The sequence below is a fragment of the Macaca thibetana genome, chromosome 2, assembly GCF_024542745.1.
Source record: "Macaca thibetana thibetana isolate TM-01 chromosome 2, ASM2454274v1, whole genome shotgun sequence".
In the NCBI taxonomy this organism is placed as follows: domain Eukaryota; kingdom Metazoa; phylum Chordata; class Mammalia; order Primates; family Cercopithecidae; genus Macaca; species Macaca thibetana.
Window position 1 is genome coordinate 23,171,729 of NC_065579.1, and position 26,804 is coordinate 23,198,532.

The 26,804-nt window shown below is 37.1% G+C and overlaps 1 protein-coding gene across 2 annotated transcripts in view; it reads right to left on the reverse strand.

Moving 5' to 3' along the window:
- RARB (retinoic acid receptor beta) overlaps positions 1–26,804 on the reverse strand; it is a 770,770-nt gene that overhangs the window by 662,789 nt on the left and 81,177 nt on the right. The window lies entirely within an intron of this gene.

The window sequence follows — 26,804 nt, forward strand, 5'->3', positions numbered from 1 at the left end:
ATCATCACGCTCTTCAAAGGGAACTTCATTGAGAAGCTGTGGGAAGTCTGCTTAACAGAACAAAACAAAACATTGTTCGATAAGGATTCCAAGGATATCAAAAACAGTTTTTTTATTCTCTTATTAGAATGTATACAGTTGATTACCGTTTTGGAATATACAGAGAAATACAAATGCATTTCTATTTGTATATGTACTTGAACTTCTAACAATTTTTTTGTTTAATACTTTGTCCAATCCCTCCTTATTTTACATTACATCTTACACACTACAAAACAAAGATAAAAAGATTATGGGAAAAGTGATCACAAAAAGTCTATTTATTGATATTTTATTTTTCAAGTAAATTGCTTTAAAAATTGTTAAAGTGGCCATTTTATAAAGGTTGCTGGCCTCCTGGAACATTTGTTTCTTTCTCCAAGTGCTGTAATAATTTCTGCTCTTGAAGAATGCAGCTGTGAGTGTATGTCTTAGGCATAGAGTCCTCGTTTGCTCTGCCCATCAGCCCTTACTGCCTCTCCTGGCTGGAAGAGGTCAGATCTGCAAAAGCAAAACTCTGAAGGCCAAGACTCACTAAAGAACCTAACAAAGCTAACGAGTTTGAAAACACAATTTTATTTGAACTGACTTCTTGAAAAATTTCTTGTCAGGGTGCAAAAACTGCACTTATGGAAATGTTTTAATTGGCTTAGAAACAGTGTAGAAGACATCAGATATGTTTCCTAATAAATTCATTTTTCAAGTATTTTCATGAAGCTCTGTAAAAAAATGTATAGTGAAATATAGTTACTGGTTTTTTTTTCTCAAATTGAAAACCAGCGATTCTCATTTCAGAGACTAAAAAGATGCAGAGTTATTTGAAGGAATGTTTTTATAGGATTTGCATATTTTTATTGCTTTTTTTTAAAAAAAGGATTCATATTACAGGGAAATAAACAACTTATTTTTTCTGCTGAATTATGTTTTCTCCTGAGAAAATCATTTTTCCCTTATTTATGAAAATACAGCTATACATTGAAATGTCACAAATCTGGGTTACATTTTATTTACATTTTCTGAAAGAAGATAAATTTCTTCTGCTCACTTAAATGAATCCACCAGTTTTCTCATTTAAGGCTATTTTATTCGTAAATAAATTGTGTGGGTTTTCTCTCTTCCATAATCATTAATTACTTTCTGAGCAGGAAAAGAAAGAAAATAGAACAGAGATTAGCACCTCCATGAATTCTGTAAGTAAGTGTGGTAGTTTTCTCAACAAAAGTAACAATCAGGATATAATCCCATGGAATGTTTCTTGTTTAATTAATAAATACTATTTTCCTGGCCACATATCAAAACCTCTATTAACAGTCCTCTCTGAATAACTTGTTGAAAGCAATGCTATTGGCCCTCATTTTTTTCTAATTCTAAAAACATCAAATTAGGTAAGTCAGAACCACTTAACCGTGATAAACGTATAGAAGACTTTGAGCTTACTGTAAAATTACAACAGAAATATTCAATATATAGTCATAGGTATGTGTGTAAAACTGCATATGCATATGTAGAGTACACTAATGAGCACTTTAGAGTTGCTATTGAATATTATTTCAATGCCAACAAAAATGATTTAAAAAGTATTAGCAATGTAAACAACTCTGGTAGTAGACATCCCTACATAAACGAGAGCTGTTGCAAAAATCTAAGTCTAAGGGACACTATTCATATCGTAGTGCCAGATTTTTCCAGATCCCCCATTCTGGTGCAGGGGAGCTAAAAGCAGGAGAGGGGCCCAGTCCAGTTTTAGGATGGTGACTTCAAGACACTTCTAGGAGTTACTGCTTCCTCCCCCTTTTTCTCTGCTTGCCCTATAGATCAGGACATGCCTCCAAGCATCCTGAGTTGAAAGGGCCAAACTTTGAAGCCCGTCACTGCTTTCTCATTAGAGCATATGGTACTTTGACCAGGTAAACAAATCAAAACACTTTTTCTTCCAAGCAGGCTCCCCAAGTTGGGAGTTTCTATTTGTCATGGAAATCAAAGGTATCCAAAGATGGCATTTGGCATTCATTTGGAATCACCTCTATTTTTCTATCAAATCAAAAGTTTTGTGGAAGGAGATGTAAGTTTAGGAACAAGTCTGGAAACTGGCTGCATAGTCACTACTCACCAAACAACTAACAGAAGCAGAGTCACACTTGACACTCTCGGGCCTTGTGAACACAATAACTACCTCACTCTCATTCTACAAAACCTTGTTGAGCCTCTACTATTTGCTAGCAAGTTTGCCCTGTATTGCTATGGCAGTGGCACTGATCAAGTCTAAGTGACACCATTTATATCACAGACTATGGGATGCCATAAACGGGTGTGAACACATGTGCACAGGTGCTTGCAAAGACACCTTGTGAGGTCTACAGGACTTGTTCAGTGCAAAGTCTTGTGACTGTACCTATCAGTCTGTTGTACCAGATACTTTGCTGTACTCTGCATTATATCTACAAATTAGATAATTCTCTGTAGACTTTACCAGGTGACATTTAATCTGGTCTTGATGAATCTACAGAACTTGGCCAAGATAAAAATGGGGTTGGGCAAAGGGAAGTAAAGAGCACTGAGGTACAGAACAGCCTATTGAGAGCATTGAGGTATTTTATGCATCTTGTACCCTAGCTATAGGGGAAGTACAGAGAAATAAGGTAGGAAATAGGGCCAAATAGGAAAAACCTTAAGTGACATGCCAAGAAGTATAAGCTCTGCCTCGTGTAGTTGGAGGAATAGGAAATTTTCAGGCAGCAGAGAGAAATAATTGCTTAAAAACTACACTTACACTTAAAACATTTTAAAAATATATGCATGGAGACTGGAGACACTAATAATATGAACCAATGGCTCTCCCTAGAATATATGCAGTTCAACGAGGCATAGCAGAGAACTTAAAAATATAGACTGTAAAGCCAGACTGTCTGGGTTTGAATTGCAGCTTCTATACTTAACAGTTGTGTGACCTTGAACAAATCACTTAACTTCTTAGTGTTTAAATTTCCTCTTTTCTTTTTTCAGAGACAGAATCTCACTCTGTCACTTAGTGTGGAGTGCAATGGCACAATAATAGCTAACTGCAAATGGGCACAACACCTGGCTAATTTTTAAAATAAAATTTTGTGAAGACACTGTCTCACTATGTTGCCCAGTCTGGTCTCTAACTCCTGGCCTCAGGCAATCCTTCTGTCTTGGCCTCCCAAAATGCTGGGATTATAGGCACAAGCCACCATGCCTGGCCAGGTCTCCTCGTTTTTATTAGGGTGCATATCTTACATTATTGCTATAAGGATTAAGTAATGTTTGAAAAGCATTTAGAACCGTGTTGGGCACATAGTAGACACTATATAAATGTTTGATAGATAAGCATGTATTTAATGTTAGTAGAACTCCTCTTATGTGTCAGGCATTGGGGATAAAACATTGAAGGAGAGATAAGGAAGCACCTGCTATAATGGAATTTACAACAAAGCAAGATTCAAGGCCCTATTGAATGGCTTTCATTGGTTTTATCTCATGATTGTGAATTGAAGTTACTTTGGTTTGGGGAATATTGTTAAGAATTTTATGATGCTAGGTATAACCATATTTTGCAGTTCTAGCAACATTCACAAACGCAGTTAATGGTGGTAAAGCTTACGCCCCTGGATGCATCCCACCTCTAATCCACTTCCCTTTCATTCAGAATCATAAAAGAATAAGACTCCTCAAAAGCAGCCCTCAAAGGAGAGCTCTCTACATTCTGCCTAAATTTAGACAGCTGTTGCGTTAATTTTCCTTTATATTTCTTGTTGTCATTAATTCTGTTTTAATAGACCTGTTTCTACTTTGTGTGTTAGAATGTTCTTAGGCAGTATGACCAATAAAAAAAATCCCTCTATTGTTTTTCCATTCAAATTAATGTATTTCACATCAAAAGAAGTTGCAGGATATTGTCAATAGCCCTTTAAAATATAAAATATCCAGATTTATCACTTACTGAGCTATCATACTCTGTACCAAATCATTTAACAATCAGAAACAAGAGAAAAAACTCTTAAGAACAGCGTTAAAATAGGTAAAACAAGATACACATTATTCTTTGGAATTGTTAAGAATTACTTTTCGTAATTACTAAGTTCTTTATCATGGTTAAGAATTTTTTTAAAGGAGTCAACTCAAAACAGCAGCTTATGTAGCAGTACTGCCCAGGCATTACAGCCAGGCCACATTGACAACAGCTGGGAAGCTCTGCTCCCTCTAGAAGTGCTAGGGGGGCAGATCTCAGAGACCAAATCAAAAGTAGAGAGGAATAAGAATTTTAACAGCTTAGCTGCTAGAAATGAGCCACAAATTACTGTTGTTTCTTTTATACCCTATATCTTCAGAATCTAGTACGGCGTTTATAATCATGTAAGGGGACTCGCCAATTATTTGCAGAATGAATGAATAATGACCAGTCTATGGTGGCTTTTTTGCTAAAAAACATTTTTAGGTAGAATAAAACCACTCTTTGCTCTTTCATAAGTGATATTTCTAAAACCGTATTATAAACTACAGCTCAGAACATTTTTCCCCTTAAAACGCATTTTTATTGAATATCATCGGTCACTTTTCTGCTTACTCTCAGAGCATGGTTAGATCTTCCTATAATTTATCCATAAGAATAGCTAGTGTAATGTGCAAACGCAGAGATTTCACTATGCACTCTAACTTCTAAATCATTTATTAAAATATTAAGTAAGGCTAGTACCCGGGTTCATCTCCTAGGAGGTTCCATTAGTAACCTGTTGTTCTGTTTCCTCTTGAAATATTTGAAAATACGTTCCCTTTATACATTTGTTTACTAATTAAACATATTTTCAAATGATATTAAAAATTTGGCAGGATAATAGTAGGAAAACTATTCATATCATTATCTCATTACTTTTACATGGTATCTTTTCTAAAGCTCCTTTTTAAAACACAATAGACATTTCAATGTATGCAATAAACACCAGGAGAAAACATGATCAAAATACTAATCGTGATCATCTCTGAGTGAAAATATTCTCTTTTCTGTTTCAAGGCTTGGTGTATCTAAGTACATAATTGCTTTCTTCAAACCAACCCAATTTCTAGGAATTACTAATATGAAATAAGGATGCTTTTTAAGCCATATTATTTAGAATCACTACATATAATCTAAGAAACAAGAGAACCTCTAAGTGGAAGAAAAATTGTCTTATCATTGGAGAGAATCTAAGTGAGGATTTGGTAGCTGAGAAAGTGAATTATCCCCAAGTATCTGTCTGTGGAGGGATATACAGGCCTTACTTGGCTACTGTAAAAGACCCTGAAAAGCATAAGCAGACAATGAAATAGCACTTTTTACTGAGAAGCTTAAAGCTGAAAAAACACAACCACAAAAAAGAACTTTCAGAAATCGAGTCTAAATGTAAAAATAATTAAAATTACAGAACAAGGAGGAATAATCCATCATTTAGCTAAGAAAAATAATCTATTAAAACAAAAGATTCCTTTAAGTGCAACACATTTCAGGTGGCAGAGTTCATTTGCTGCACCTAGGTCTCTCCATCTTGGTTTGATGGCGCACTGGAAGTTAAAGCATGGTGTCTTCCTTACAGAATGGGTAATATTTTATTGTAAGTATGAATTACAATTTTGGTACATAATAGATGGATCACACTTTTGGTACAAAAGGCATGTGATCTTTGAAATCCAGTCCACCAAGACCAGAGATACTTCTATAAGGGATGAATTGGCCGGGCGCGGTAGCTCAAGCCTGTAATCCCAGCACTTTGGGAGGCCGAGACGGGCGGATCACGAGGTCAGGAGATCGAGACCATCCTGGCTAACACGGTGAAACCCCGTCTCTATTAAGAAATACAAAAAAAAACTAGCCGGGCGAGGTGGCGGGCGCCTGTAGTCCCAGCTACTCGGGAGGCTGAGGCCGGAGAATGGCGTGAACCCGGGAGGCGGAGCTTGCAGTGAGCTGAGATCCGGCCACTGCACTCCAGCCTGGGTGACAGAGCGAGACTCCGTCTCAAAAAAAAAAAAAAAAAAAAAAAAGGGATGAATTAACCCCTTCATTTATGGTACTGCATAAGCAATGGAAACACCTACATTTGACATTGACTTTATACCTACTGACTTACAATGGCATAAACCCACTTAGACCTCAAAATTCCACCATGTGAATTTTGCTTTTGTGAATTGATTTTCTACTCTCAGAAAACGTTAACTTCGACTTGAAATGCTCTGTTCAAAAATATTTATAACCCCTTGGGTGTCTCCTTTCCTATTAGATCCAACAATAAAGCAATCTCATTGTGCAAAGATGGTAAGGATTTGGTTTGGGAATACATCTGCATTACAGGAAACAAAGTAATCCTTTGACACGTGTTTGTCACTTTTGCGGCAGAGCACAGTAAATGTTCTTACCCTCTGCCAGTTGGCATTAGTGTATACTGAAAACATGAAAAATTTCTAGCATATACTCACACCAACTCATTTGAAAGCATGCCAAAATCAGCATCAGTGATTCTACTTTAAAAGATACACTTTAACAAGATTAGCATATTGAGGGAAAAAATAGACTGGTGAGTCTATATAATAATACACCGATCAATTATGGGTAACAGTGTTTCTTAGTATGTGTTGAGGGTATGAATAGTTCTTGGCTACACAAACTTTAAGAGCCACAGGCTTCTTTGCATTTTCTAGGGCTGTAGCTATACACTTCAACTCTTACCTGAACTATTGAAGATGCCCTTCAACTCTTACCTGAACTATTGAAGATACCCAAATTTTTAAGGGCTGATAATTAAGCAGATGTCACATAGAGCTTTCAATCTCAATACATCCCTAACCAAAGACAAAAATCTTGGTAACTGCATTCCATTGCTGTGCAGAAACCACATGAGTTACAGGATTGCCTTATAAAATACAAATTCCTTATTTGTAGCTTTTTAAAAAAATTATCCTTTTAGAAACAATGGAATACAAACTTACTCTGAGATTCAGAACTAAGGAACTCAGAACAAATTAAGACATTCCTATATAAAGATAAATACATTTAATGATAGTTAAACTGTGGCATGGAAATCTTCAGGTTTTACTTTTTTTCTAATTTTGTAATGCAAATCTAAGAGTTTTACTGGATAACAAAGATACTGGATGAAATATTTGGCACTATAAGGACAAAAATGGTTCTGCACAAAAAAGAAGTATAATTTGAGAATATGTGAGGTTAAAGTAACAACATTACTGGATCAAGCTGCCATGCTGGGGTACTAACTAGGCAGAGATGACAGGAATCCATTCTTCTCCATCTTTGAGAGTCTTACGTGTACTTTAAATTAATGAAATCAGCCCTAATGACTCATTTGGAAGTTCAGCTGAGTTATAAAAGAAAACACTCAAACTAGTCTTTTCACTTAATTTCTTAAGATGAGCACATTTGTTTTGTGAATAACTTAATGGGAGTATATATATTAAACCTCATTTGGGGAATTTATTATAACTATACAACTATTTGAACAATATAGTTTGTTCTTCTAGCAGCCTAGAATATAGTACCCAGAAGCTCTGATTTGTAAGGGCAGGCTATACCTTTATTTATGCCTGTCCAGGTGTCATCTCCATTATGATATACCTCAAATCAAACTCCTCATTCTTACTGCAAGTAGCTCTCAACTTCCATCTTTCTCCTTACCACCCCCAGCTTCTCAATTATCCTCAAACACCTCGAAGCATCACTAACTCATCCTTTTTGCTTAACAGCTATATCATAAGTTATCAAGTCCTGGTGATTTCACTACATTTCAGGTGATATTTTAGCACTATCTATAGACAATAGTTCCACTTCTCAACTCAGATATATTTGCGGGTCAACAATCTCTCTTCAGTTGAACCTATATTTGATGGCAAAACTGTTGCCATTTGTATTTAAAGCACCACATAATTTAGCAAGTTGTGGAGAATAAATTAGTTCCTCTGAAACAATACTTTGATATTCACATGGTACCCTATACTTTTAAAAGTAGGCTTCAATTTTACACACTCTCCACTGCAATCTATCTCAACCTTACTATTAACTTCTTCTTCCCTAATGTTTAATGTAAATTAAGTGTCTTATTGCTTGCTACTAAGCATCCTACTGCTTTGCCTCATTCTCTTTGGTCAAACAAAACTCAGTATTAGGATCCTGTAAATCAAAGCACATTAAGAAACTGAAATTTTAAAAATGTGACAAAGACCGTATTTTCTATAAATGCCAAAGGCTTGTGAGTTATCAACAATAAATTCACTTTGCAAGAAGTATTCTCAGATCACCTACTGTGTGCTTCTGTTACAGACAGGACTGTGTGTGTTCCTAGAGATAGTAGACATCAACTTCAAAGGACAAGTCACTATAAAACCAAAATAACTTACATGTTGGTAAATACAAGCTAGTTAGGAGACAAGCCCACAAATGGAAAGGTTGAGAAAATTGGAATGAGATCGTAGAATAACGAATGCTCCCGATTTCACATGAAAGGTATTTTGTAGGCAAGAGTAAGCTATTGAAAGTTTTGAACCTGAAAATACTAAGACAGAGATCTCTATTAATAGCTTGCTGCATTTCAAAAGGAGTAGAGGTGGTTGCAAAACCATATGCCATGAGAAGTTTTTTTTTTTTTTTTTTTTTTTTAAAGACAGGATCTGGCTCTGTCACCTAGGCCAGAGTGCAATGCTGAGCTCTCAGCTCACTGCAGCCTCCCTCGATCTCCTGGGATCAAGAATTCCTCCCACCTCAGCGTCTAGAGCGGCTGAGACCGCAGACATGCACCACCATGTCCAGCTACATTTTGTATTTATTATAGAGACAGGGTTTTGCCATGTTTCCCAGGCTGGTCTCAAATTCCTGAGCTCAAGCAGCCCTCTGTATTCAGCCTCCCAAAGTGCTGGGATTACAGGCTTGAGCCACCGTGCCAGGCCTGAGATTTCTTTTCAAGGACATATCTACAACAAAATGGCAAAATATTAACAATCTGTAAACCAAACTGTGAATAATGGAGTTTGTCATATTTTCTGGATTTTTATGTGATAACTAGTATTTTGCAATTAATAGTATATTTAAAAAGGGAAAATGACATCTTCTTTCCTTTAGTAAATATTTGAGTACCTTGAGTATGCCAAGTAGGGCATGAAGTTGTGGGGATATAGTTTTTGTTTCATTTCACTGGTTAATGCATATGAGAGGGCTGGGAAAAGAAAAATGAGAATGCCAAGATTTCCCTTTTGTTACCAGGTGCTCATTTGTGCCAAAGAATATGGGTGAAGGGGCAGGGAACAGTGGTGGTGGTCAGCCCAGGAACAGGCGATACAAGCTTGCATTGTCTATAGTGGTCGACTACCATGTATTCACCATCTTCTATGTGCCAGGCATCATCTTCAGCAATTCACATCTATTAATTCCTTTACTCATCTATACTCTTTATAGCACCCCTATAAGGGTGAGGGGTATTACCCCACAAGAGGTTAAGATACTTGCCTGAGTCCACACACGGTAGAGCTAGGTTTTGAGCTCGGACCCTACAGATCATGCCCTGGAAAGTACAATGCTATACTCCTCCCAAAATACAAGATTGAGACTAAAACATTCAGTCATATTCAAAGGTAATAGCATAACCTCATTGACATCAATAGTATAACATATGACACAACTGTGATGTAGCTTTATATACTGAGTAAAAATATTCAGAGCTATGCTGTCCAATATGATATCTATTAGCCATATTTGTCTCTTTAAAGTTAATTAAAAGAAAAAATTAGATGAAAATTTTACTTCATCTCACATTATCCGTAATTCCAGTACTCAGCAGCCATATCTAGCTACTGGCTACCATACTGAGGAGAACAGATATAAACATTTTCATTGTCATTGAAAGTTATCTTGGACAGCACAGGTATGAAACATTTCTGGCGTCAGAGAAAATCCTATTTGAATGTCCTGTTCTAGAGTCCAAGTTCAATCAATTCTTCAGCTGAGCTAAAGAATATAGAAATTCATTTGAATGACTATTTTATCAAAGATGGTACATAGTTATTACCATTTTAGATGCAAAAGATACCTTATGAAATTGAAGGCTTACTTCTCTCTAGGAATTCCTGTTAAGAAGAGCCGATTCCAAACTCCTGCAAAAATAGAGAGTTTATTTCTGGGATGCCTCTGGTAGGAAAAGAAAAATAGTTTATGACTAGAAGACTACGGTTTTTGGAGTGCAGACTTTTGGAGTCTAGACCTGGCTGGGTCACCAGATTGCATACTTCAACAAGCCATACAACCTTAATAGATCACAGATTTAATTATGTAAAATGATATTATTTCACCTGTTAATTTCTATGATTTCATTCCATTGAAATATCTAAAAATCTACAACCACAGAAACCATCCTCTTCACTTCCTCCCACTCCAAATTCACTGTTAGTACTTTTAAAGAAGATTAAACATTCACCACAATCTAGGAACAGGAATTTCTAGTTATTTCTTCATGCTCTACCAGTCTTTAAGCTTCATAAGCTACTAAACTCTGGGTTTGCTCAGGCCGGTTTATGTTCACAAGACTTCCTAATAATTCCACGTGATTCAGCCAGCTGTCTTCAGGATTAAACAGTCCTCTTTAAGGTAATTCTTATACCTTGCCCTAAGCAAAGGGTTTCTATGGTTAGTGCTAAGTCCACTGAGGTTTATTCTTGTTACCTTTGCCCAGTATCTCAAAAGGCAAATTGTCAGAGCTAGAGCTTTGCCTCTGCATGTTGAAGACTCAAAATAGAAAAAAAAAAAAAAAAAAAAAAAAAAAGAAAAAGAAAAAAGAGTGCCTATATAAGGTTTTAAAATAACGATTCTATAATTATTGGTAGATCTCAATGGATTTAGTACATCACTAATTATACTGCATTACTGTCAAATGAATTCTTTTAGCATGATTAATGTTATTATGCCAAATCCCAAATTAATTCACAATGAGTATCTTAAAGTCTCAGCAATGCTTTAAGAGGGAAGAAAGATGACAAATTAAGCTGGGCCATTATAGTGAAATACAGAGAGGTTTGCTATCTAAGCACTTCAAATATATTGCTAGAATTAACCTATATATTTATGAAGCACCTTTCTGATCTTGGTTCAGTTTTGCAGTAGATTTCTCAGCTGGAAAAATAATGTGCTAAATGGATAGCTCAAATACCCAGTCTCTTGACCTTTTACCCTTGTCTGAACACGTCTATTGTTTGTGTGTCCTTTGTTGTAACCTGCTGCAAGTCATCATTAGGGAAGTTGGCAGGATACAAATAAGGAATCCAAGAACAAAGAAAAAATACAGTCTCTTTGTCAGTTAAGCTTTTTGATTCATGATTACTAAATTACTTTTCTGATAAATGTAGTCCTCTCTAGCTCTCCCAAGATTTTATTATCCCCAGCCAACTTGACCATGAAGACTCTAAGCGTCTACAACCCTGAGACGCCCTCCCCCAACCCCTTTTTTCAGTGAGACGTGTTCGGCAGAGTTGGAAGCAGACAGCAGTAGCAATAAACACTTAGTCTTTCTATTATGAATTGCAAAGCTCTGTATTTTAAACTCAAATTTGTAAATTGCCTACCCTAGCCTTCCTTTCCCTTGATCAACCTTTGGGCTGACCCGTCTTCTACACTTCTCTTCTTTCTACCACCATGAGGCAGCACAGAGGTTAAGTGTATTGATTTCGAGGCAGATTCCTTGTTTGTATATCCAGCTTTTTCAAGCTGTGTGTGACTTTTGACAGGATACTTCTGTCAAACTCAGTTTCCTCATCTCTAAAATGGGGACAATAAACACCTCCTATAAATACCTATGACCCAGGACTGCTGTGAGGATTAAATGACTTGATATGAACTCAGCACAATACCTGGAAAAGTCTAATTGCTTGATACACATTAGCTTTCATTATTTTCTCTTCCCTGAAGATAAAGAATGCAGAGGCAAAAACCTAAAATCTCCATCATCAGCATCTTTTTCTCCAACATGCAGTTCTATGTGCCAGGAATTGTACTTCACATTTTATAAATATTACCTCCTTCAACCATTTTTACCTCCATTTCACAGGTTTACACAGATAGATGGCAGTGACAGAACCAGGATTTGAACCAGGGTTGAATGCTAGAGCCTATGTTAACACTTGATACTAGAAGTGCTTTCATAAAATACTTTCCTATATAAGATAGTGGTATATTTTACACATGGAGAAATGACATCTTAGCAAAATAAACTTGTCTTAGCCCCAAGGGTCTAGCATGCAGACCTAGAGACTCTACTGCATCCTTGACCCTAGGACAGTATTGTCTGCTGAGATCTATGAGGGATAAAACAATGTTGGGCAGGTAAGCATGCATCAGTCTGTAAACTTCAAGTCAGCAAATCATGAATTGCTTAATCCTAGAATCAGGGTATATGAAATGTATAACTTCTTAGGATTCTGCATGGTCTAATTATTGCTGCATTGGATTGCTAACTGCAGAGATTATCCTATTATATTTTTCCTATTTGACATTTTAGTCTAGGTCCAGATAAATTTAGTCTGAGTAGAGGGCATTGCTGAAGATGAGGACTAGTGTAGCTCTCTGGGGGAGATACTAAGGTCTGGGCTAGACTATGCGGGAAGAGAGTTAAGAGGATATGAGTGGGGACCTCCTTGCTGATTGGGTGCTGAGATAAGACACGGAAAAGAACGAAGGTTGATGTGAAGAGCGAGGCAGGAAGCTCATTGGTAAACACTGGGCACGTGGTCAGAAGGACCTGTGGTGGGCTGTGTTGGTGCAAGGTCACCTAAACGCTTATCACAGGATTGCTTCATTTTTATATAATTAAAGACAAAAACGTGCTCCAGAGTTTGGAGCAGGGCTGATTTTCTGTGATAGTGGAAGAAAACAGTAGCATGTAGTGCTTTCTTCTAGTCACTCTAGCTTTAAGGAACAGAGTGATACAGAGAAGTTCATTACACTGGGATAAAATCCATTTTCTCAGCTATAGAATAGAAGTAGGTAGCATGGTGCTGAACATACAGCAGGATCTCAATGTGTACATCTGGAGTGCAGTAATGAATGAATTTAAAGGAGTCAGGAACTGATAGTCTCATGGGCTATATTCAAACTGCTTGTACTAGTGTTAAAAAAAAATTCAGAATTCTCTTCCAGCATATACTAGTTAAGAGATTAGTAATCATTGTCTATAGAACAGACAGGTGCCACCTTGACCCTGCTTGGGTTTTGTAGGCCTCTGCACCAGCAAGCCTTGACCTAAAGACATGACTATCATAGTGGAACTATTGGCCACTATGAGGGGAAGTGATGCCATAGAAAGCTTAAGAGAGCTAATTAGGAGCAAAAGGACTTCAATTTGACACTCCAATCATATCAATTATGTAGAACTGTCTCACTCTGGGTCTTGAGAATGCTCTATAAATGCAGCATCCAATTCGAAGTTGATTGACAAAGGTGAGAGAGACTAATGACTGATAAAAGCTGAACCACAGACAGAAAGTTGGCTCTTTCAAGGAGTTTAAAGACTTGTGGAACTGAGGACAGAATGGAAGCCACAGTGGCATAACCAGAAATGGAACTTAACACAGTATAGTAGATGGAAAACAAAATTGAGAGTCAGGAGAGAAGAGTTCTATAGTCTAGGCAGCTGCCAAGTGTTCTGACCGTGGACAGGGCCATACCACCCTCTCTTTGTTCTTTGTCTGGAAAATGAGATAATTGGAGTAGATTATTTAAATTCCCAGTTTTAAGCTAACTTCCACAACCTTACAAAATTAACAGCTAAAGCTACAATGTTTAAGGGAGATCTGGAAAATTGGAGATGAAATGGGTATGGGAAAGACTACCATTTTTAATACAATATTTAGATTTCTTGAAGTTTTCTCATTTTAAATCTGTGATTATCCTCTCTGAGCTGGTTGCAATACCAACTTTCCATTATATATTAAGGAAATATTTGTTCTACAATTTAGAAGGATTAACAAGATTTGCATTGGAAATTGGCCCTAATTGGGGATAGAGGTGGACTCTTTTTAAGGACTTCAATACATTATTTGTATGCAAATGGTGCTGCTAATTGCCAAATTAAAAGTAGTCCCAGCAGGACCTCTTCAAGAAAACACTTGGCTAACAGCTAGTTCACATTGTTAGTGTTATTGAAAACTAATGCAATTGTTTTTTATTTTTAAATAAACTTAAATTCATTCTCTTTGGTTTGTATGACTAGCATCCTCCCAATCTCTCAAAGAGAAATTTAACTCAATAAGCAGTGCCCAACAAAGTTATTACAAAATGAACATATTAAAACCCGCATATTTTAATTTGTAGGCAGAGAACACAGATCTTCATTTTGCCATTTTGGACTTTTGTACCCAATTGTATCAAGACTGTTCAGAGTTCAGCAGCACCCTGGAAGTTGTAAATGAGCAGAAAGAGGAAACTGCTAGAGACAGCACTTCAAAAAGTCTGATGAGAAGAAATTAAAGGCACCATGAAGAACAGTAAAATTAGAAGTCAGATAAGGAATTAGAAGAGCACACTGTTCTAGGTCCTTTTAGACGTACAGTAAATGGAAGTGAGGTACAGAAACAGCCGGATTGGTTACAGCTTGGTGTTCGCCTTATTTGAACAGAGTTTGAACAATTGGGCGTCTTTGATTAGCCAAAACTCAATTATTGGCAGAAGAGTAGATTACAGTCTGTTCACACCTGCATTTCGGTTATAGTTCACTTTGTATGGAGAAACTTTTAGGCTGAACTTCACATATGTAAGGAGGCAACTTTAGGCTAAACTTAACACATCTCAATACCAAATCTTGGGAACAAGGACAGTCATCGAAGGTTAAGAACTTTTGATCCAAAAAGTAGTGAAATATTATGGTCAATGCCTCTACATCATTATCATAGTAGTAGGAGTTGACATTTATTAAGCTCTCAATATGTTAATTGTGTGATAAGTACTGTTTATCTCCTGCAATTTTCTTAAAATTACTATGAGGGACATATTCTTAGTACCATTTTATAGAGGAGTAACTTAAATCACTGAGAGGCTAAGTAATTTCCAGAAGCCACACAGTAAGGATGAAGGAAATCATACTGTACCAAATTCAGTTCTCTTACCCACAAAACTCTACAATTTTGAGTTCCATCAGTCTAAGTTTTATTTTTTTAATTTATTTTTTATTTTTTATTTTTTGAGACTCTCGCTCTGTCATCCAGGCTAGAATGCAATGGCACGATCTGGCTCACTGCAACCTCTGCATCCTGGGTTCAAGCAATTCCCCTGCCTCAGCCTCCCAAGTAGCTGGGATTACAGGTGCCCACCACCATACCTGGCTAATTTTTATAGTTTTAGTAGAGACAGGGTTTCACCATGTTGGCCAGGTTGGTCTTGAACTCCTGAGGTTCAGGCAATCCACCCACCTCGGCCTCTCATAGTGCTGGGATTACAGACATGAGCCACCGTGCCCAGCCCTAGTCTAAGTTTTACACAATATTTTTAACAGCTTTGAGATGTTATTAACATACCATAACATTCACCTGTTAGAAGTGTATAATTTAATGATTTTCAGTAAATGTACAAAATTACGCAACCATCACCAGAATGGGGTTTTAAAATATCTCCATCACCCCAAAAAGATACCACTTTCTCTTTTGCAGTTCATTCCTGTTCTCTCCCAGGCAACTCATACCTACTTTGTCTCTACAGATCTGCGTTTTCTAGGTATTTCATAGAAATAAAGATTACGATATAAGGTCTTTTGATATCTGGTCTCTTTCAGTTAGAAAATGTTTTTGAAGTTCAACCAAATCAGGTTCTAGTTCAACCAGCATGTATTAGTAATGTGTTCATTTGCATTGCTGAATAATATTTCATTGTATGGATGTACCATCTTTTGTTTAGTCATTCACCAGTTGATGAAAACAATCCAAATGTTTATTTTTTTAACTACTAAGAACAATGCTATTCTGAACATTCACCTTGAGGCCTTTGTGTAGATATATGTTTTCCTTTCTTTTGCATAGCATGCTAGGTGTGGACTTGCTGGGTTGCATGGTAATGTTATATTTAACATTTCAGAAAACTGATCAAACTGTTTCCTAAAGAAGCTGTACCACTTTGCATTTCTGTCAGCAATGTATGAGGGTTCCAGATTCCCCACATCTTCACCAATACTTACTTCATCTTTTTGTTATAATCATTCTAGTGGGTGTGAAGTAGACTGTGGTTTTCCCTAAAGACTAATGACATGGGCTGGGCACGGTGGCTCACGCCTGTAAGCCCAGCACTTTAGGAGGCCAAGAGAGGCAGATCAACCGAGGTCAGGATTTCAAGACCAGCCTGGCCAACATGGCGAAACCCCGTCTCTAGTAAAAATGGAAAAATTAGCCAGGCATGGCACACACCTGTAGTCCCAGCTACTCGGGAGGCTGAGGCAAGATAATTCTGGAACCCAGGAAGCAGAGGTTGCAGAGAGCCGAGATCGCACCACTGTACTCTAGCCTGGGTGACAAAGGCAAGACTCTGTCTCAAGACTAATCACATTGGGCATATTTTTATGTCCTTATATCCTTTGATGAAGTGACTATTCAAATCTTTTGTCCATACTTAATTAGGTTGTCTATCACTGAGTTGTGCTTCGTTTATTCTGGATACGAGTTCATAAAATATGCTATTTGAAAATATTTTCTTATAGTATGTGATCTTTTTTACTTAATGTATTTTGAAACATACATTTTTTAAGTTTAGTCAGTTCATCATTTTTTTCTCTATGAGTCATGCTTTTCATGTTGTATCTAAAACTTCTTAACCTAAGGTCATGAATTTTTTTCTAAAACTTTTATAATTTTAGCTCTTCCATTTAGGTTTGTTTGCATATGGCAAGGATAACATCCTAATTTGTTCCCACTAAGGTACCATTTTTGCAAATAATTCATACCCCCAAGACTTTATTATAAAACTTTTTTAAATACACAAAAGTTGAAAAAAGTTTTACAGTGAACACCCATGACAACTGTTAACATTTGCAGCATTCACTATTCTTCATAAATTAGTTATACCTGTGAAAATTCATACAAATGGAATAATTGAATATGTACTGTTTGTGTTATGTTTCTTCCACTCAGCAAAATATTATAAAGATTCATCCGTGCTTTTGCTAAGTTTCATTATACAGGTAGGCTGCAGTTTGTTTATGCATTATCCTTTTGATGGACACGTGGGCTATTTCCCATTTTGGGGTGTTAAAACATGTACCTTCTTGTACAAGGGTTTTTTGTTGTTTGTTTTGAACAGCAAACACATAGGAATGAGACTGCAATGCCATAGACTAAATGTACATTTAATTTTATAAGAAACTGCAATACTTTTTTTCCAAAATGGTTATATCATTTTATACTCACATGAGCAACATAGAAGATTTCCAGTTTCTCTGTATTATCAATATACTTTTCTGGGAAGCATCACTCTCTGAAAGTGTATTTTACTCATTAGCACATCAGACATCATGTGTATCACAGAGGGCACAAGAATAGTTCTTCAATATACATACAGGGAGTAGCTAACAACCAATCTGGGCTTTCATTCTGCAGAAGAGGTGACCAGGATCTTCTCCTTAGCAGCATTTAGGAACACTAAAATGCTGCAGGAACAGCCCTGGAATGAAGCCTCATTGGTCAGGAGACATGGGATTACGTTAATCTTGCTCTCCTGATGCCCTTCTGTGGGGCCTGAAGAAAATCAGGTGTAGTAGGGAACGTTGGTTATCCTTAAGATTCTTTTCAACTTTCTGTTTTTGCACCTACGACTAGAATGGAGGGAAATGATATCTATTTCCCTCAAAACCATAAAGAGGGCTCTAGCTTTCACTGTGTCCTACTGCTTTCTGTGAGTCATTTTGCCAACTCAGACATAAACACAGACATCTCTGCTTGTGCTCTCGTTACACAGAAGTAAACTACTATTGACAGGCCTAGTTTTTTATTAATTCTCCTTGTCTACCACTTGAGTCAATCAACTTCTGTAAGGCTTCTGATTGCTTTCTACTTCTGAAGTGCTGTCTCCCTCCACTCAGGCCTTGAATGTAGGTGCCTCTCTCCCTGACTCCTGTGAACCTGCTTTTCTGCAGCCTCTCCCTTGATGCACCAAGGTTTCCCCTTCCAGCTTTGTTTCTTGGCTTCAGAAATCCCATTCCTTCTACTGGGATGAGATCACTCCAGACGGATCATTCACAGCTTAATAGTCACCTATATTTGTACAGACCCAGGATCAACATATTAGCATTCCCAGAAGAAAGCTATTTGGTGAGCTCACCATGGCTAAAAGTCACCTCATGTCATATATCAGCCGAACCAGATCCAAGTCACATACAACACCCACAATGCTGTATGGCAAACACATATATAAAGTCTGAAAATGTTATATTTCCCTTTCTCAGGGGTTTAAAAACCTTTGTCATGAAACAACATTTGGGCATATATCTCCAGTTCAAAATTTCTCCAATGGATCAGGCATGATTTCCTAGCAATTTAGGAGCAGTCTTTGGTCTGGAGCTGTCCTGTCCAGTTTGATAGCCCTTAGCCACATGTGGCTATAGAGCAGTGGGAATATAGCTCCTCAGAATTGAGATATACTATAAGTGTAAAATGCACACTAATTTTAAAGATGTAATACAAAAAATGATATATGCCAGTTAAATTTTAATATTGTGTGTTAAAATATTTCAAATATGTAAAGTTAAATTAAAATTAGTTTTTCCCTAGGTCTGTACTTTTACCACTGTGACTACTAGAAAATTGTTACATATTTGACTTATATCACATTTCTGTTGGACAGCACAGATCTACAGCATTTTAAAAGAAAATGTCCCTTTCAAAAACAAAAAAGCTTGTCCTTGTTTTCTTCAACTTTTGTATCTCTTGTCTAAAACCAACAGGACTAGTTCTTCAGAAACACCTCTTGTAAAGACTGGTCCTCTCCTCCCTAACCACTAAGTGCACAGTTGGAATGACTACTTCTATGTTTCAAATCAGCTTTCTAAAGACAAACAACATCAATCTCTATAATGCTATGTATGGAAGCTGGGTCCATCCTGCAAAGTGAAGTTATTATATTCACTTTAGGAAGCTGGACAACAAATCACAAACAGATCACAGCGAGGCACATCTGTAGCACACATGTAGTTAAGACAGGATAATAGCATCTGTTAGTACTGAGATTACCACATCATTTCGGACACTGTACAGTGGGGCCCTCTGTATCTCGAGTTCCACATCCTTGGATTTAACCAGTTTCAGATTGAAAATATTGGGAAAACATGAATGGTTGTACTTGTACTGAACACACAGACTTTGTCATTCCATAAACAATACAGTATTAGAACTATTATATAGCATTTACATAGGACTAGGTAATCTGGAGATGATTTAAAGTATTCAGGAGGATGTGTGCAGGTTATATGCAATTACTACAGCATTTTCTATCAGGGACATGAGTATCATGGATTTTGGTACCTGAGTGGGGAATCAGAACCAGTCCTTTATGGATACTGAAGATCAGCTGTACTTTACACATAATTGGCAGAAGATTTTCCATCTATCAAATCCAGAAGGTTGAATTGCCTCTTCCCATGAGCAAGTAGGATGAGGCCTGTCTGAGAGGGCATACCTGTCCTGCCCTGCTCCCAATATTCCTGCAGCAATCCCCACCTTTAAAAGCTTTGAAGCTTCAGTGAGTGGCAATATTCCAGGGCCCTAGAACCCATTTGTCACTGAGATGCCACAGGTACGACATGGAAAATGTTACTCGTCAAGAGATTGGAGCATGTGTTGCCGTACCACTAGAGAAGCTGGAAAAATTTAAGCATTTTGTGTCTCACATCCCTGAACTATAACATGTTGGAGCATACAGAAGGTGGAAAGGTACATGATTTGAGATTTTCCATCTGCAATCCTTTCTCTTTCTAATGCTGCTTAAGTAGCATCAGGGACAACATGATTTAATGTGTGATTGGCACCATCTTGGCCACACCCATTTCACTGTGGCTACCTTTTGCATCTGGCTGACTTGTGTGTATTTCCATGGCATAGAGACAAAGTCAGACAAGCTGATTTTAGATAGGCTAGAGTTTAAATTCTAAGACAAATTATTCTGTTTCTTAATACATAGTGAGTCAACCCAGAATAAGTGCTGGAGTACTATTTTAGACTGGACATCCACTTTTATGTTGCTTTTAGATTTATAAATTCATCATTATTGACCTGATCCTTAATCTTGATACCTTTTTCCCCAAAAACGTTCAAAATATGGGACTGTAAAGATGAATTTTCCTTACCAGCTTCATTTTATGCTGGCTGTTGAACAGACTCAGATGAGTGTTATCATTTCACGTTAAGATGTACCTTTATTTTGATGAAAGAAATTTCTGGCATTTGATTGTCCACTAATTGAGATAGATACAAGTTGGAACCCATTTTTGTAACAATATTTCCTGTTATTTCAACTCTACTGCTGTAGAAATAAGTTAACACACAAATTTACTCTCTGAAATTGTATTTTTTCACTCTGCCCTTAAATTGAGAGAAATGTATGAGCTATATTTCTGAATTAGTACTACAGATGACCTCTGACAAAAAAAAAAAAGAAAGGAAAGAGAGAGAGAGAGAGAGAGAGAAAAGAATATATCACTTCATACATTTGTAAATTGTCCCTACAATTGTCTCTAAATTGAAGGAAATCTCAGTAGGAAAACCTTATGTTAAGAAAAGAATCAGTACCGGCTGGGCATAGAGGCTCACGCCTGTAATCCCAGCACTTTGGGAGGCCAAGGCGGGCAGATCAGGAGGTCAGGAGATCGAGACCATCCTGGCTAACACGGGGAAACCCCATCTCTACTAAAAATACAATAATAAACTTAGCCAGGCATGGTGGCGGGGGCCTGTAGTCCCAGCTACTCGGGAGGCTGAGGCAGGAGAATGGCATGAACCCCGGAGGTGGAGCTTGCAGTGAACTGAGAAGGCGCCACTGCACTCCAGCCTGGGCGACAGAGAGAGACTGCGTCAAAAAAAAAAGAAGAGAAGAGAAGAGAAGAGAAGAGAAGAGAAGAGAAGAGAAGAGTAGAGTAGAGAAGAGAAGAGAAGAGAAGAGAAGAGAGAGAAGAGAAGAGAAGAGAAGAGAAGAGAAGAGAAGAGAAGAGTAGAGTAGAGTAGAGTAGAGTAGAATCAGTACCTTATGTGGGTATTGCCACTTTAGATGACCATGGGTCAAGTTTCCTTAAGAGACAACATGCCTGTATGGGATAATTTTCCTGTCTTTCAATCTCTTCCTGGATTTGAGAAACTTAACAAGTTACACTTTGAAAAACATTTTTCTTAGACATGGGGATAGAAAAAATATCAGATTCAGGTTCTTTCTAACCTCCTTTTCTATATGATAATTGTTAAAAACATTCACAGAATGCTAACTTTAGATGAAATGTCAAATGCAACTTAGTTTAATCATGTAGAAAGATTTTCCTCTTCTCTGAGAAATAGTGGCTTCTTCTATTTAAATCCTCCCAGTGATGGGAGTTCATTGCCCTGTGCCCTGGTTCTATTTTTATCTGTTTCAAGGATTATTAAAAGATTGGCTATGTTAAGCTGAACTGCGCCTTCCTAAAACTCAGACCCATTGGTTTCTATTCTCCCTACAAGGCCACCTGCACTAAACCCAATTCATCTTACACCTGGAAGATACTCACATATTTGAGGACACCAAATCATAACGACCACTTATTGAGATTTTACTGTGTACCAGACATTGTATTAAGTATATTACATGTATTAACATATTCTTCATAACAATACGAAGAAACAGGTACATGAATCCTTTTATAGAACAAAATGGAGGTGCATAAATGTTCCCTAACTTACCCAAGTTCAGATAGATAAAACATGGAAGAAGTAGAATTTGTACCTTGTATGCCTGATGCCAACAAAAGCTTGTGGACACTATCATGGATCCACATTTCCCCCCTGCCTTATCATCTCCCTCATTCTCAAATTTCTAGCAACTCTCCCTCTATCTGTAGGATATGTAAGCACAGCAGGAGACATGGAAAAGGCACTCAAACAATATTTGTTTAGCAACAATGTGCATAAGTAAATGTTGCTAAAAACGGTTCTGAGGTCTCATGCTTTTTTTTTTTTTTTTTTTAATCATTGTAGGTCTGGAGACTTGAACTTCTTTAAAGCAATCCTATGTACTGTATTGTCACAAACATTAAGATTCATTTTTACATGAGCACAGTCCTAAACCTTTCTAAGAGAAGAGCACAGGATGCTTTGAAAATCTAGTGAAGTCTATCTTTCCAGAAAATCTTTCCAGAAAAAAACATACTCCCACAAAGACACATTTTAATCCACAATATGGTACTTTTTTTTTTTTTTTTTTTTTTTTTTTTTTTTTTTTTAAGAGACAGGGTCTTGCTATGTTGCCCAGGCTGGTCTTGATCTCCTGGCCTCAAGTGATCCTCCCATTTTGGCCTCCCAAAGTGCTAGGATTACAGGTGTGAGCCAGTGTGTCCAGCCAGGATTTGGCACATTCATACATTCCTCTGATACCATCCATGGAGAAACCACACAATCCAAATTTATTCAAATTTTTCCATGTTAAGATGCTAGCATTTAATAGCAAAAGCAGACAAAAAATAAAAATAAAAACTGGGTAACTGTTTGACATTCGGTAACATTTGTGCTTGGTCCCAAACCATGGGACCATTCCTCCTCCATATTTCTGTGCATATGCATCAGAAATTGTTTCTAGAGTTTTTTTTCAGATGTCAGCTCATTCTAGGTTTAGCATCCTTAAAGTTATTAAAAGTTTGTACCATTCATTTTTACAGTTTGGTAAACATTTTTCTTGATTTTATATAAATTCCTTTCTGTTACAATCAAACAGAACAATCCTGCCAATGTCACTTGTTGGGAGGTCTCTGTGTTCATTTCTAAAAAATTCTAATTCTCTTTTACTGAGTACTACGGCTGTGAACAAAGCCAAGTACTTTCTTCCAAGAGAGAAGATGGTTTCATCCTAGAAATACTTTTAATTATTAAGCAGTCCAACTTAATTCATCGTTAGTGCCCATAATGAAACACAATAAGGCAATTTAGAGGGAATGAAGCAGAGGTGCTATAAAATAAAATATGAAGTCATAACATTTATCACAGCTTGCCGAAGAGAAATTTATTCTGCTGGAAGCAATAGTTATAGGCATAAAACCTTAGCTGTTAAAGAACTTATGTTGGCCCCGTGGCAGAAATTGGCTATAGCTGTGCACAAAATCTAGTTCCTTTTCCTTTTGGGCACACAGTAGACTACCAGCCTCCCTTGTGGTTAGGAGTAGCCACAAAACTGAGTTGTAGCCAGTGTAATGCAGCAGCAGCAACGTATGCCATTTTGGGGTTTCCACAGAAAATCCTCCCTCATAATTCTCCCTGGTCTTTTCTGCATCTGGTTGACTATAATGAAGACCCCCCAGGGTAACCTGAGACACAAGCATTGAAAAACATAGGGTTGAAAATGGAAGGAGATGGAGTCTCTGAATTCAATATTGAGAAAGAACTACCAGACCAGGAGCACCCAAGTTAGACTGTTAAAGAGTGACAAATTTTTATTGTATTGAGCCTCTGAGATATTGGATGGGAGAGTATCTGTTACAGCAACTAGGATTATTTTAACTAAAACAGATCTCCTTTGTAAACACAGATATTCACGGGTCCTAACAAATTACAAAGCTTGTATATTTACTCTATATTTATCACAACATGTCATCCAATTATTTTGTATTTATTTAGCTTAAATGAGATAATAAATTTCATTATTAGTGGGTTTGGGGTAAAAAGAGCTAGACATTAGTGTTAATGGGACTGAACCTAAGTGGGGAAACTAGAAAATTTACTTGCAAGTCTTTGAAAGGATGGTGGAAAAGCAAATGCAATTCAACATTCTTTTGCCAGCACCCCCAACCCCTCTAAGTTCCTAGGCTTAGGAAGAACAATTTTTCAATGTGAAATTATATTTAGCTTGTAAAAAATGGAAACATGGTAGAGTAAAAAAAGAGTTAGACTGCCTGAGGTTCAAATCCTTTGCCAAAAATGGGGATAGAAAGATCCAGATTTGTGTGGTTGCTATGAGAATAAAATGATAACATACCTAGTATGTAGGAGCTTTACAATAATCTCTGGCTAGAACAATTAAAAGCAGACTTTTTCAATTTTGTGACACAAATGTTTTGGGAAAAAATATATAGAAATTTGACACTTTACTGTGGAAAATACAAACACACACACACGCAGAAACATGTTACTTGGCAAATATAGACATTTCTGCTAACATGCATACAAACATTAAAATTCTATGCCCTACACAATCAGACATCAAAAATAAGAGGTGACGGAACAAAAACAGGTCAGGGTAGGCCACTCAATGTACGTACCAGTCAACCAGAGCAAAAAAAGCATCATCATCTTAATTTAAAAATCCATCCCAGTTAAAAGACAGGATGAATCCCTAGTACATAAAACTGACATATAGGACTAACAAATGTAAAAAACGGCGGAGATAGCTTGATGGAAGGTTTAAGTCAAAGCTGAGTCTTGGAGATGAGGTAAAAATACAAAAAAAAAAAAGAGATGAAAAAACTAGAATAATAAGTACCTCCAAGATGGAATACCGAGCGACACTGAGTCACGAGGAGGAACGTAGGAGACAGGCCTCGTGTGCACACTCTGTTCTTTCATAGCTCAATGCATTCACCTGAATCAGAACTTTAATACGTCAAAAACTAATGTGCTGGAAAGCACCAAGATGATCCCCATATTTTAGCAATATCGTTCTATTTACCAATCATGTGTGCGCTAATTCATCTTACAAAAGAAATATGTGTTATAGAAGAATATAGTAGGTGCTCAATGAATATTTGTTGAATGAATGAATGGATAAGTGCCCTAGTGGTTCAGCGAGAACAAAGACAGGCAAGTAATAGAGGACAGAGTATAACATTTGCAGCATAAATCCTGACTCTGGCCCTCATCTACAACTTACTGGCTTTTAACCTCAGGGATTTGGTTTCCTCCTCCACCAAAAGGCCATTAGAATAACCTGTCTCCTAGGGTCATGAAAAATAAAAATGATGCCTTTTGGAAAAAGCTCTAACATTTCTAATGTGTTATATAACGGGAGAGATCAATGTCATTAATAGCATTATTTTCTACTGCAGTCTTCGGCAAATTGACATATCATGGAAAAAATAGGATTCCGTTAGCCATTATGGGGAGTTGAATATGGAAAGTTGAAGGATCTGGGAAAGCAGAGAATGTGGGTCAAGGCATGGAAACTGGGAAAAAAAATAGATTTAAATTGTACTCGAATAGCAGTGAGTCCACGAGGTATGTAAATCTCAATGGTTTATAGAACTAGAAAGGTAACAGGTCTCTTAAGGGCCAGTACCGGGCACGGCATTTCCTTTTTCTTATTAATATCTCCCTAGACCTTCTGTATGATGTGAATTAAGTGTATGCTAGTCAAAAAATAACACACCGTTCTAGTTACCTCAAAATTATGAATTTTAGAGCTAGAAACCTTTATGTGTATCTAGTCATTTACTTTCTATCCTCAAGGTGACCTCGTTTCTGCTCTTCAAGAAAGCGTTTCCAAACCAAAGCAGCTAAATTTTGTTCATTATGTTGAACTAAGCTGCATGCAAGTATTAGTCTTATCAAGGAGAAGATCCAAATTGTTAAGGTTCTTGCTTCATTGATTTTCCTTGATGGAAGCTGTAGGTGTATTGACTTTCAATGCACAGAGCATATGGTGACTGCAATCTCTTCTTCTAGTATAGATTCTACTGGTACATATTTTTAAGAAAATAGGCATTTGCAAAAAATATATAGCTACTGCATTTTACACAGAGGTTATCTTTAGGTAACTTTTTAAAGAAAATTAAAAAAGCAAATGCCTTAAATCAATCACTCTAACAATAAAAATCCAAGTATACCTCCAGGAGACCAAATATCTGAAAAAGAATCAGTGCTTTTTCTCCACTGGCCATCATTCAAAGGCTTGGAACATGCTGTGCTACTACACAGATAGAATGCTTAGTACAGCATTTATGCATAGTCCTAGGAACAGGAAAGGAATACCTCTCAAATCCTGAGCTTCTCTGGGATGTCGATAAAGATAACGAAACCCCCTCACTCCAATAACCTTCATTAACCAGTAAGATTTAGAATTGCAGAGGGATCATTTCCAAAGGGTGCTCCTTGGACCACCTGTCCCTAAGAGAGCCATGCAGAAACGTATTTCCTTGTCAAATAGTTGTGGTTAATATTGCTTACTAGATCCCTATCTTGGTAATATACAAAGTTTATTTGTATATTTAAAGGTATGGAGAAGTGCTGCTAAAAACACATCTGTTTAGCTCTACCTTGGGCAGGGTTTACTAGATATTTACTTATTAAATCTTTCTTTTCAAGTATGATTTATGTACCTATCAAAGCACTTTGGGGAAAAGGGTTCAAAGATTCTGTTTATTCAGAAGAGAAGCAAATTTCTTAAGCTGACTACACATGCCATCCCATATCCTTAGTCATCACATTCCAACAGTCATACCAACCATGCTTCCATTCAGCTTCTCTTGCCCTTTTAACTAAATCCATGGGATGCTTTGGAGTTAGTCTGACCTCTCAGCATTTAACAACATTTAATGATA